Source organism: Narcine bancroftii, chromosome 7 (assembly GCF_036971445.1).
Source record: "Narcine bancroftii isolate sNarBan1 chromosome 7, sNarBan1.hap1, whole genome shotgun sequence".
NCBI classification, from domain to species: domain Eukaryota; kingdom Metazoa; phylum Chordata; class Chondrichthyes; order Torpediniformes; family Narcinidae; genus Narcine; species Narcine bancroftii.
The window spans coordinates 215809374-215823294 of record NC_091475.1 but is presented as its reverse complement, the minus strand read 5'-3'; the positions used below and the strand labels follow the sequence as shown (position 1 = coordinate 215823294).

The 13921-nt window shown below is 44.7% G+C and overlaps 1 protein-coding gene across 5 annotated transcripts in view; it reads right to left on the bottom strand.

The window, feature by feature from the left end:
* LOC138739718 (vitamin D3 receptor-like) overlaps positions 1–13921 on the bottom strand; it is a 334532-nt gene that overhangs the window by 163727 nt on the left and 156884 nt on the right. The window contains exon 1 of one of the 5 annotated variants that reach the window (XM_069892323.1): positions 12688–12908. The exons of the other annotated variants lie outside the window; for them this stretch is intronic. The gene's annotated coding sequence lies outside the window, so the exon portion shown is untranslated. Of the gene's footprint in view, positions 1–12687; positions 12909–13921 lie in introns of those variants that run through there. 5 annotated transcript variants of the gene reach the window in all.

Here is a 13921-nt window from a genome sequence, read left to right as displayed (position 1 = left end):
GGCAGCCTGGTTGGCATAGCAGTTAGCGCAACGTCGTTACAGCACCAGCGATTGGGACTGGGGTCTCATCCCCTGAGTCTGTGTGGGTTTTCCCCGGGGTGGTGGGGTTCCGGTTTCCTCCCACTGTTCAAAATCTACTGGCGGTGTAGATTAATTGCGCTCATGGAACAAAATAGCCTGTTATCCATGCTGTATGTCTAAATTTAAATATAAAAAAAATTAAATTTAATACACTTCCAAATCTAGATAGGTTGAGGGTAACTTGGAGATAGTTCTGGTTTCACATCATTGCTGACCTCGTCCTCCTGACAGAAGTCACCAGATTTGGAGATCCTTCATTAATTACTACAGTGGGAGTATACAAAAAATATTTGTGGTACAGGAGGTGAAAAGAAAACAAAGCTTTTACTTAAATGTTCTAAAACATGACAGCCTGCAGACCTGGTGCTTTAAGTAAAAACATGATGCTACAGAAACGCAGCAGGTCAAACAGTGTCCTTTATAGAGCAAAGATAAAGATACATAACCGATGTTTTGGTCTTGAGCCCTTCGTCAAGGTACGGAAGTGAGTCCGGGTGAGGACATGGTCAGAGAGCTTGAGAAGGGGAGTGATTACAGACGGGGAGCAGTGGGAAAGAAACCTGCAGAACTCCCTTCAGAGAGCAAAGGAGAACACTTCTTCATTTCAGAGTTTTGCAGTAATTAGAAGTCAAACACTGAAGTCTGCAGACACTGTGGTTGAAGTAAAAACATAAAGCTGGAGAAATTAAGCAGGTCAAGCAGTACACTTTATTCTTTGGCTTGGCTTCGCGGACGAAGATTTATGGAGGGGTAAAAGTCCACGTCAGCTGCAGGCTCGTTTGTGGCTGACAAGTCCGATGCGGGACAGGCAGACACGGTTGCAGCGGCTGCAGGGGAAAATTGGTTGGTTGGGGTTGGGTGTTGGGTTTTTCCTCCTTTGCCATTTGTCAGTGAGGTGGGCTCTGCGGTCTTCTTCAAAGGAGGTTGCTGCCCGCCAAACTGTGAGGCGCCAAGATGCACGGTTTGAGGCGATATCAGTCCACTGGCGGTGGTCAATGTGGCAGGCACCAAGAGATTTCTGTAGGCAGTCCTTGTACCTTTTCTTTGGTGCACCTCTGTCACGGTGGCCAGTGGAGAGCTCGCCATACAACACGATCTTGGGAAGGCGATGGTCCTCCATTCTGGAGACGTGACCCACCCAGCGCAGCTGGATCTTCAGCAGTGTGGACTCGATGCTGTCGACCTCTGCCATCTCAAGTACTTCGACGTTAGGGATGAAAGCGCTCCAATGGATGTTGAGGATGGAGCGGAGACAACGCTGGTGGAAGCGTTCTAGGAGCCGTAGGTGATGCCGGTAGAGGACCCATGATTCGGAGCCGAACAGGAGTGTGGGTATGACAACGGCTCTGTATACGCTTATCTTTGTGAGGTTTTTCAGTTGGTTGTTTTTCCAGACTCTTTTGTGTAGTCTTCCAAAGGCGCTATTTGCCTTGGCGAGTCTGTTGTCTATCTCATTGTCGATCCTTGCATCTGATGAAATGGTGCAGCCGAGATAGGTAAACTGGTTATACAGCAAAGATAAAGATACAGAACCAACATTTTGGGTTTGAGCTCAAACAAGGTATGTTTTTGCAAAGTACACTTTGACTGCCAAGTTTCTCCAGCTTTGTGTTTTTACTTCAATGTGCTGTGATCCCCATTGAGAATGGCTGCTCCAAGTAGGTGAGCTCATAACCCTTGATGGATGACAGGTAAGTGAAGAACTGGCAGCAGGAGGAGTGAAAATGGCAGAGGTTAAAGTGCAGGAGAGGATCATGGCAGGGGTCATGGCGAGCGAGGTCAAGAGCTTGTGGTAGCGATAGAGTGGGAATCTGATTGTATCTGCACCTGGAGGTGGGGGGTGGTCCATAGAATACCTATCACCCAATTTGTTATTGGGATGGCACAGTTCGTGTCACGGTTAGCACACTGCTGTTACAGTGACAGCAATTGGCACCAGGGGTCAACTCTTGCACTGTCTGTAAGGAGTTGGTACATTCTCCCTGTGACTGCATGGGTTTTACCCAGGGACTCCAGTATCCTTCTACTGTTCAAAGCATAATGGAGTTTGTAGGTTAATTGGGTGGCACGGCTCATGGGCCAAAATGGCCTGTTACCATGCTGTATGTCTAAATTATATTTAAAAATATATAAACATTGCAGTACATATGAAGTAGTGCACTTTAATAAAAACCATATTCCTTCAGAGAGAATCTGTTGTGAGTGAACACAGCAAGATCAAGAACATAGCATGGAAACTTACGTGGAAAATATATCATCCGTAATGATCTAACTTGTACAGAATGAATATCTCGGGAGGTCACAGTCCCAATGACTTGTACAGATGCATGGAAGAAGCCTGAAGCAATCCATCTGTCTCACATATATTTACGACTTTGTCTGTCAGCACCTGATCTCACTCTACCATCATCCCGACAGAATAAAAAGTGTTCAATCACATGAAACTAAAACTAGTAACTGGAGCAGGACATTCAGCCCCTCTCTGCTGGTTGTCATCCTCCATGCCGCACTCCTGCTATCTACCCACACTTCAGATTTTCTTTTTTTTTCTGTGGGCAAGGCAGAATGACCATTTATTGGTCATGCAAAAAAAATGTACACAGCGTATGCATATGTAAACAAATAGAGAACTGTAAACACATAACAAATGTAAACAAACTGCAATACAAGGAGAATAAAGAAATCAATAAAGTGCACAAGTTAAATGAGTCCCTGATTGAGTTTGTTGTTGAGAAGTCTGATGGTGAAGGGGGAGCAACTGTTCTTGAACCTGGTGGCACCTACACCTCTTTCCTGATGGCAGCAGCGAGAACAGAGCATGTGCTGGGTGGTGGGGATCCTTGATGATTGCTGCTGCTCTCCGACGGCAGCGTTCCCTGTAAATGTGCTCTATAGTGGGGAGGGTTTTGCCTGTGATGTCCTGGGCTGTGTCCAGCACCTTTTGTAAGGATTAATGGTCAGGAGTATTGATGTTCCCATACCATTAGGGTTAGGGTTAACCCTAATGTGTTCCCATACCAGACTGTGATGCAGCTGGTCAGCACACTTTCCACATCTGTAGAAATTTGCCTGAATTTTTTTGTATTTTACCAAACCTCTGCCAACTTCTGAGAAAATTAGAGGTGTTGATGTGCTTTCTTCACTCTGTCATTAGAGTGTTGGGTCCAGGAAAGATCCTCAGAGACAGTGACTCTCAAGAACTGACCCACCCCACCTCTAATCCCCCAATGATCACTGGGTTGTAAACCTCTCCCTTCCCCTTCCTGATGTCAACAGTCAGCTCCTTAGTTTTGGTGAAATTGATGCAAGGTTGTTTCCCATCTCTCCCATCTTTGCAGGACTCCCTCATCCATTTGCTCCTTACCAATAATCGTCCCCTCGGATCTTACCCCGTGATCACAAGAAATGCTACCCTTGCACCCACACCTCCTCCCTCATCACTATTCGGGGTCCCAAACAGTCCTTCCAAGTGAAGCAACATATCACTTGTGAATCTGCAGGGATCATCTACTGCATCTGATGTTCTCTCTGTGGAGAAACTGGAGAGACTGGAAGCAATACAGGGAGATTGCTTCGCTGAGCACCTTCACTCTGCCTGCTGCAGTAACGTGAACCTCCCAGTGGCCACCCATTTCAATTCCACATGCCGAACATAGGTCACTTGCAAATTGGAGGAACGACACCTCATCTGGGCACTCTTTTACTCGATTCAGGGTAGGGGCATTTTTCCCTGTCCCTCCAGCAGAGTTACCCCCTCCCACATCACTTCTCAGCTTTTTTTCTCTTTTGTCCCCCACTCTTATCCACATAGGATCTCTTGCCTGTTAGCCTATGCTCCTTCCCTGACCCATCTTTCTTCCTCCCCTCTATGTATACCTAGTGTCTTAACCTTCTGAATTAACCTCCCATGTGGGATCTTGTTGAAGGCCTTATTAAAGTTCATGTAGACAACAAACTCTGTATTGCACAGAGTTAGTTTACATTTGATTTGTTATCTGTTTGCAGTTCTTTATTATTTTTACATGTATGTGCTGTGGACAGTTTTTTTTGCACCACCAATAAGTGGTAATTCTACCTCGCCTACAGGAAAAGGAATCTCAGGGCTGTATGTGATGTCATGTATGGACTTTGACAATAAATCTGAAATCTGCTGCCCATGGAAACAATGTGACCTGCTGAGGTTTGCCAGGATTTTTTCTTACCTTCTGGCACTCAGTCACAGCACCCATATATTTTTCAGTTTAAATTCTGATGATTTTTATGTTTAGGAAAAAAATCTATTATGAGCTCTGGTTTTAGTAAAATGGGATTCTCACTGTAAGGGATAGTATAGACAGAAGGAACTAAATGTTAACAGTTGACATTTAACATTTCACACAAGCCACAGCCCAGCAACAATTCAATATATTGGAAGAACTGAGGGAAAGTTTGTCACAGTCTGTTCCAGATTCAAGTCATTTGCAAAGACCTTGTGATATTGCAAGGGAGAACCATTCTGACGGCTGGAGAGAAAACAATTTTGTGAAGCAGCTCTTGTGGCCAGATATTCTGTGGAATATTGTGTGGAATTCAGAGCAAAGAAAGCCCTGTGAACGACTGGGCCTTTTCAGTGGATTGACCTGTGCCAGGAAGGTCTTTTGGGAACAAAGTGCTTCATTCTGACAGTGGAGATCACTTGGAGAGACTGGTGCCAGGGTCTTGGAAGCTTCGTGGAGGCTGCCCAGTTCAAGTCTCGCTGATAACAGGAGTGCTATGACCACAGCTCATGTGGATGGACATTTCTTCAAAGGCAACACGAGGAGAATTGATGTCTGTAGCAGCCACAACTCCAGTCTTCCCATCAGTTCAACATTAATTCCTGGGCATCAAATTTCAAAGGGCCTGCACTTCAACACTGAATTTGAAAGACTGAAGTTTGAAGTAACTTTCTAGATTTTGGTCTGGGCCCCAGACATAGACTCACCAGATTTAGTGTTAAGACTATAGTTTAAGAGTGAGAAATAAAATTAGTGTTTTAAAATTAAACACTGTCTGGTTCATTGCCTATTGCTGCTTGTTGTGGACCGTTCGTAACACCCCACAAATATATTCAGTAACTTGGCCTCCTCACCCTTCTGTGGTGGACTATTGCAGAGGTTTGCCGTCCTCTGATTGAAGTCTGATTGAAGCGATAGCTTGTGTCTAGATTCCACAATCTAATGAGTCTCTTGCGTATCTAACTTCCAATCCTTCTGGTCCAACTGCAGCGTAATAGCACCGAGTATTTCTTGACATGAAAAATAGGTCTCTAATTTGGCTTGCCTCACTCTTACAACATTGGTGTCCAAGTCAGTTAAAACGCACCAAAATGCTGGAGGAACTCAGCCGGTTTTTTCAGCATCCATGAAAGTCAGAGATATATTGCCAACGTTTCAGACCTGAGCCCTTCTTCAAGGTATAACCAGAATGAGCCAGAATACAGACAGTGCTGGCTGGGGGAGGAATCCAGACCAACAAAAGATGTGGAGCTTCCAGTTGGCCATCCATTTCAATTCCCCATCCCATACACTTGCCAATATATCTGTTCATGGGCTCGTGTCCTCCAAGACTGAGACACCCCCCGCAAAAATTGGAGGAACACATCATCTTCCAACTAGGCCCCTCCAACCAGATGGCATTAATATAGACATCTCTGGGTTTCATCAAACGACCCCCCCCACCCCACTTCTTCCCCCAGCTCTGCCTCTCCCTTTCACACAAGCATGATGTCTTTCCTTGTCCCTTATCGTATCCAATGAGCCCCTTTAGTTGGTCTGGATTCCTCCCTCAGCCGGCACTGTCTGAATTCTGAGACTTCTGGAGATTTCTGCTTCTAGCTCATTCTGCTTCTTCCTTGAAGAAGGGCTCAGGCCCGAAACCTCGGCAAAATATCTTTGCTTTTTATGGATGCTGAAAAGACCGGCTGAGTTCCTCCAGCATTTTGGTGTGTTTTTATGCAGACTTTCATGTTACACCCAATGCTTAGTGGAGCCAGGCACAATGCTACAGTATTATACTCCTTGTGACTAGGAATCGTGCAGTTAAGGTGAGGAAGTGGGTCAACCAGTAGTATCTGTTGTCATTGGAATGATAATTACATGAAGCACCTTCACGGTTCTCGGGAGAGATGGCATGCAAAAGAACTAGCTGGAGACGAGCATTCCTTTTCACATTCTCATAACAAGCAAAAGCGATGGGTTGGGTAATTTCACGGCTAAAGCCCTGATGTTAATGCTCACGAAAAGATCAGCAGGTCAGAATCAGAATTTATTGGAACCATGAAACATTACAGCACAAAAACAGGCCCTTTCAGCCCTTCTAGTTTGTGCCAACCATTCTTTTTACCTAGTCCCACTGACCTGCATCCAATCCATACCCCTCCCATCCACATACCTTTCCAAATTCCACTTAAATGTTAAAATTGAGCCCACATTCACCACTTCAGCTGGAAGCTCGTTCTGCACTCCCACCACTCCCTGTGTGAAGAAGTTTCTCCTCATTTTTCCCCTTTCACCCTTAACCCACGTCGACTGGTTTGTATCTCACCTGCCCTCAGTGGACAAAGCTGACCTCTACCCCTCATAATTGTAATTACCTCTATCAAATCTCCCCTCATTCTTCTACGCTCCAGGAATAAATTCCTAACCTGTTTAATCTTTCCCTGTAATTCAGTTCCTGAAGTCCAGGCAACGTCCAGTAAATTTTTTCTGCACTTTTTCTATCTTACTGATATCTTTCCTGTAGTTAAATGACCAAAACTGCACACAATACTCCAAATTGGATCTCACTGATCTCTTATACAACTTTACCATAACATCCGAACTCTTGCACTCAATACTTTTATTTATGAAGGCCTCTTCACAATTCTATCCACCTGTGACACCACTTTCAGGGAATTATGTATCTGTATTCCCAGATCCCTCTGTTCTACCGCACTCCTCAGTGCCCGACCATTTACTGTGTAGGATCTACCTTGGTTTGTCCTTCCAAAATGCACCACCTCACACTTGTCTGTATTAAATTCCATCGGCCATTTTTCAGCCCATTTTCCAGCTGGTCCAGATCCCTCTGCAAGCTTTGAAAACCTTATTCACTGTCCACAACGTCTCCAATCTCAGTGTCATCTGCAAACTTGCTGATCCAATTGACCACATTATCATCCAGATTGTTGATATAGATGACAATTTATATTCACAAATAAGTCATGAAGTTCATTGTTTTGTGACAGCATCAGGAGTGCAAACGTTTCTATAAACCACCTTACAAAAATAAATAAAAATAGTGCATGAAAAGTCAAAGTGAGGCAGTGTCTGTGGTTCACTGAACTTTCACAAATCTAATGGGAGCGGGGAAGAATCTGTCATTTTGCCACTGAGTGCTCGTCTTTAGGTTCCTGTACCTCTTTCCCGTTGGTAGCAGAGTGAAGAGGGTATGGCCTGGGTGGTGGGGATCCATGAGTGTAGAGCCTGCTTTCTTAAGACACCAACACATGCAGGTCCTCAGTGGAGTGAAATCTGGTCCCCGTGATCTTGGCTGAGTTAACAACCCTCTGGAGTTTATTCTTGTCCTGAGCATTGGCACCTCCATACTAGACAGTTATGCAACCAGCCAGAATGCTCTCCACGTCAAGAGTCTTCGGTGAAATACCGAATCTCCTCGAACACCTTACAAAGTACTGCCACGGGAGAGCCTTATCCATGATTGCATTAACATTGAGGCTCCATGACCGATCCTTGGAGATGTTTACACCCGGAGATGTTAAGTTCTTGACCCTCACCGCTGCTAATCCCTCAATGAGGACTGAATCATGTCCTGCTGCCTTCCTCCTGAAGTCCACAATCATCTCCTTGAACTTGCTGACTCCTGGTTGAACACAAGGTGGTTGGTGTGACCTCACTCAATGAGCCAATCTATCTCCCTTCTGGATGCTTCCTCAGGCTGTTGTGCATAGAGTGCCAATTATTTTACTTCTGAAAGTGTCTTGCGCAAAGCTTCGTGCTCTCAAAACCTTTTCAAGAAGATTACAATTACATTCCATGTCCTAGCTCCACTGCCCACCACCGGTTTCGCACACCCCTTCAGGTGAGAATGCATTCTAGGTCATTGAACTTTTCATGAAGAATGCTTTATAAACACCTCAGTAACATTTGGAGATTAGTCTCAGCCCAAGAGAGAAACATTATAACATAACATAACATAACATAACATAACAATTACAGCACGGAAACAAGCCATTAGGCCCTTCTAGTCCGCACCGAACCAAACACACCTCTCTAGTCCCACCTCCCTGCACAATGCCCATAACCCTCCATCTTCTTCTCATCCATATACCTGTCCAACCTTTTCTTAAATAATACAATTGACTCCGCCGCCACTATTTCTCCCGGAAGATCATTCCACACAGCTACCACTCTCTGAGTAAAGAAGTTCCCCCTCATGTTACCTCTAAACCTCTGCCCCTTAATTCTTAGCTCATGTCCTCTTGTTTTAAACTTTCCTCCTCTTAACGGAAATAGTCTATCCACATCCATTCTGTCTATCCCTTTCATAATCTTAAATACTTCTATCAAATCCCCTCTCAACCTTCTACGCTCCAAAGAATAAAGACCCAATCTGTCCAATCTCTCCCCATACTCCAGATGCTTAAACCCAGGCAACATTCTGGTAAACCTTCTCTGCACTCTCTCCACTCTGTTTATATCCTTCCTATAATTAGGCGACCAGAACTGCACACAGAACTCCAAATTAGGCCGCACCAACGTCTTATACAATCTCAACATCACCTCCCAACTCCTATATTCCATGCAATGATTGATAAAGGCCAGCATACTAAAAGCCTTCTTCACCACCCTATTCACGTGAGTTTCTACCTTCAGGGAACGATGTACCGTCACTCCTAAATCTTTCTGCTCTTCTGTATTCCTCAATGCTCTCTCATTTACCACGTATGTCCTGTTCTGATTCTTCTTACCAAAATGAAGCACCTCACACTTATCAGCATTAAATTCCATCTGCCATTTTTCAGCCCACTTTTCTAAGCAGCCCAAATCCCTCTGCAATCCTTGAAAACCTTCTTCATTATCCACTATTCCACCTATCTTAGTATCGTCTGCATATTTACTAATCCAATTCACCACCCCATCATCTAGATCATTAATGTATATAACGAACAACAATGGGCCCAATACAGATCCTTGAGGCACACCACTGGTCACCGGCCTCCAACCTGACAGACAATTATCCACTACCACTCTCTGGCCTCTCCCTTTCAGCCAATGTTCAATCCATTTGACTATCTCAAAATTTATACCTAAAGACTGCACCTTCCTAACTAACCTTCCATGTGGTACCTTATCGAAGGCCTTACTGAAGTCCATATAGACAACATCCACTGCGCTACCCTCATCCACATTCCTAGTCACCTCTTCAAAAAATTCAATCAGATTGGTCAAACATGACCTTCCTCCCACAAATCCATGTTGAGTGCTCCTGATCATACATAATGAAATAAAGTAAATAGACAAATAACCCAATTTAAAAGCATTCAATAAAATTGAATCTCAAAGGTCTTTTACCTTGGAATTCTTAACTCTAATTGTGAGCAAACACATTGCTGCAGAATTAACTCCCAGATGACCTCTATGGAAATAGAATGCTAATCTTCAGGATTTCATCAGACCACATTCCTCGGTTTCAAAGTTGATCCACTTGTGTAATGTAGTAAAATTATGGTCAACTTCTGAGGGGGGGCCCTGCAAAACCCCGTGTCACAGGAGAGACAGTGGGGGCTGTGCAGGGCTCCTTCCACCACCCCACCCCCCACTGACACGATCCACCAGGATCGTTGTCTGAAGAGATTATTGAGGACCCCTTCTACCCTAAACACAGCTTGTCAGCTGCTCCTGTCGGGGAAGAGATCCAGGAGGATCAGAGCCAGCGCCACCAGGCTGCGGAACAGCTTCTTCCTACAGGCCGTGAGAATGCTGAACGACCAAAGGAACTGCTCCCACTGACCATCTGAGACTCTCATTTGTACAATATTTATTTGTATAGATGAAATAATTGTCCTGCATATGTATTGTCTGTCTGTATATGTGCTATGTCTGGTCGCGCGTCTGCGAGTTTTGCACTGAGACTGGAGAATGCTGTGACGTAAAGTTGTAATTGTACAATCAGATGACAGTAAACTTGAGGAGTGTGTGGTTATTCATCGAAGCAAATATTAGTTGTGGAAAAATACATGTGAATAAATGTAAAAGCTATGAGGCAGATCAATCATAAAAAAACTGCATAATGACACTGGATAGTAGCAGCAAAACTGACGCTAATCCTACTTTTGTCCTCAAGTATTTCAAATCAGGGCGCCAGTTAAAAGGATTCAAAGGTGCTGACAGTCTGGAATGGGAACATCAATACCCCCTCCAAAAGTGTAACGCCCTCCAAAAGATAGGGACATCACAGGCAAAACCCTCCCCATCATCAAGAACATCCACAGGGAAGGCTGCCATCGGAGAGCAGCAGCCATCATCAAGGACCCCCACCACCCAGCACACGCTCAGTTCTCGCTGCTGCCATCAGGAAAGGGGTATCGGTGGCACAAGACTCGCACCACCAGGTTCAGGAACAGCTGCTACCCACCATCATCAGACGCCTCAACAACAACTTCACTCAGGATCTCATTTAAGGACTCTGACGTGCACTTTATTGATTTTTAAAATTCTCTCTGTATTGCACAGAGTTTGTTTACATTTGTTATCTGTTTACATTCTTTATTCGTTTACATGTATACGCCGACACATTGCATAACATCATGGTATGCGAACATCAATACTCCTGAGCGGAAATCCCTGCAGAAGGTAGTGGACACAACCCAGGACATCACATGCAAAACTCACCCCACTATTGAGAACATCTGCAGGGAACGCTGCCGTCAGAGGGCAGCAGCGATCGTCAGGGATCCCCACCACCCAGCGCACGCTCTGTTCTCGCTGCTGCCATCAGGAAAGAGGTGTAGGGGCCACAAGACTCACCCCACCAGGTTCAGGAACAGCTGCTCCCCCTCCCCCATCAGACTCCTCAACAACAAACTCAATCAGGGACTCATTTAGGACTCTGACATGCACTTTATTGATTTCTTTATTGTCTCTGTATTGCAGTCAGAAACATGATAGGGTGCAGACCCTGTAAATGTCATTACAACACTGAAAAACTGGAGGAACTCAGCTGGTTTATTCCGCATCTGTAGGATCTTTCTGACAAAGATATCTTGCTGACATTTAGCCCTCAGCCCTTCGAGGAAAAATCAGAAAAGGCCGAAGCAGGATATATCAGAGACAGGCAAATGAGTGATGTCAGGGGAAGCAAGGGCGTGGGGGAAATTTAACAAAAGCCACATACGATGATATTAATGCCATCTGGTTGAAGTGCCCAGTCAGAAGATGAGGTGTTGTTCCTCCATTTTATGTCTTTCAAACAGTCCTTCCAAATGAAGTAACATTTCACTTGTGAATCTGCAGGGGCTTTCTACTGCATCTGGTGCTCCCACTTTGGTCTCCTCGCCAGCGGAGAGACTGGACTGCATGCAGACTGGGAGATCTCTTTTTGAGCACCAATAGCGAGGATCTCCCAGTGGCCACCCATTTCTATTCCTCATCCCATTTCTATTCCTCATCCCATTCCCTTGCTGATGTGTCTGTCCATGGTGTCATCCACTGCCAGACTGAGACCACCCACATAAAATGGAGGAACAACACCTCATCTTCCGACTGGGTACCCTCCAACCTGATGGCAGTAATATTGACTTCTCTAGCTTTCGTTAAATTTTCCTCATCCCCCACTCCCCACCTCTTGCTTCCCCTGCCATCTCTCCTTTCCCTGTCTCCTTTCGCACAGACATGATCAATTCCACCTAGACCCTGGTCACATCCAATTAACCCCTTTTCTTGGTCTGGATTCCTCCCCCGTTGTTTCAATTCTGAGACTTTGTGATATATCCTGCCTCGGCCTTTTCTGATTTTTCCTCGAAGAAGGGCTGAGGGCTAAATGTCAGCAAGATATCTTTGTCAGAAAGATCCTACAGATACTGAATAAGCCAGCTGAATTGCTCCAGTATTTCAGTGTTTGTATTGTACCATCTGTTGACGTTCATTACCTGTTTACAGTTCTTTATTTGCTTGCACATTCACGCTGTGACCAGTTTATTTTTGTATGACCAATAAGTGGTAATTCTGCCTGGCCCGCAGGAAAAAGAATCTCAGGGTTGTATGTGATGTCATGCGTGTATTCTGACAATAAATCTGAACATCCTATACAGGATGTCTTTCCAGGGACTCCATAAAAACAGTATCTGAAAAACAGATGCTGAACCAAAGAAGATAGGGGTAATTGAAATTTGTTAAAAGTGGGAATTTTAAGAAGCATAAATGGAAAAAGGGAGATGGATGCCGACTAAAAGCGCAACATTAAATAACCCGAATATTAATACATGCCATTTTAGTACCTATCTTGTGACCGATGCCAATGTATTTACAGCAATGAGGAACAGTCAAGAAAAATAGGGAAAGTTATTTTTGAAAGAATTAATGAAACCTGAAGATTGTTGAATTATGTGGGTGTTATCCTCCAAAATGGTTCCATTTTACTGCAAAAAGTGCTGCACAAGGCCATTCGGCTCTGAAATGTCTTCATACAATGGCGTTTTCTTGATTTGCTTCAGAATGAAATACAATTACATCATTACTGTAGTAAAACACAAAAGTCTGCAGACACCGTGGTTGAAGTAAAAACACAAAGTCCTGGAGAAACTTAGCAAGTCAAACAGTGTCCTATATATAAAGATAAAAATACATAACCAATGTTTCAGGCTTGAGCCCTTCATCAAGGTACGGAAAAATGTCAGCAGGCGTCCGAATAAGGGAGTAAGAGGGAAGACATGGTTGCAAAGGCAGGAGGTAATAGGTGGAGAAGGGAGGGAGGGCACAGCAGCAGGCAGGGGGAGGAGAGATGGCTGGGTGAAAAGAGAGGGAGGGTGTGGGAGAATTGACAGGGCGAAAGGAAAGCAGGTTAGCAGAAATTGGAAAAGTCAATGTTGATGCCATCCAGTGCCCAGATGGAAAATCAGTTGTTGTTCCTTCTATTTACGGGTAGTCTTGGTGGGACAGTACATGAGGCCATGGACAGACATGAGAGTGGGTGCAGAACTGAAATGGTTGGCCACTGGGAGGTCTCTCAACTGGTGCGGACAGAGCAAAGGTGCAAAGCGAAGTGATCTCCCAATCTGTGTCCAGTCTCTGATGTAGAGAAGGCCACAAAGGGAGCACCAGATGCAGTAAATCAATCCTGCAGATACACATACTCTTCCTCATGCAATAATTTCCAGCATTTTGGAGGGATTCTAACAGAGTTGGTTTACACAGTTCAGGTTTATCTTCACACTGTCTTTGGTCCCACATTGCATTAACCATCACTGCAATGTTCCCAAACATCTCCCTGCCAGGATGTCTGATCCTTTCAATTTAAATTTTTTAATTTAGACATGCAGCACGGTAAAAGGCCCTTTCGGCCCACAAGCCCGTGCCACCCGAAAGCATCCAATTGACTCACAACACCCGGAACGTTTTCAAAGGTGGGAGGAAACCGGGGGACCTGGGGAAAAATCCATGAAGAAAGGGAGAATATACAAACTCCTCACATCAGCATGGGATTCAAACCCCGGTTCTGATCACTGGTACTGCAATGGAGTTGTGCTAAATGTGCCATCCCTCTTGATTCCCTTGAGTCACCATTAAGGTCCCTCCAATGATCTTGACGGCACACATCCCTC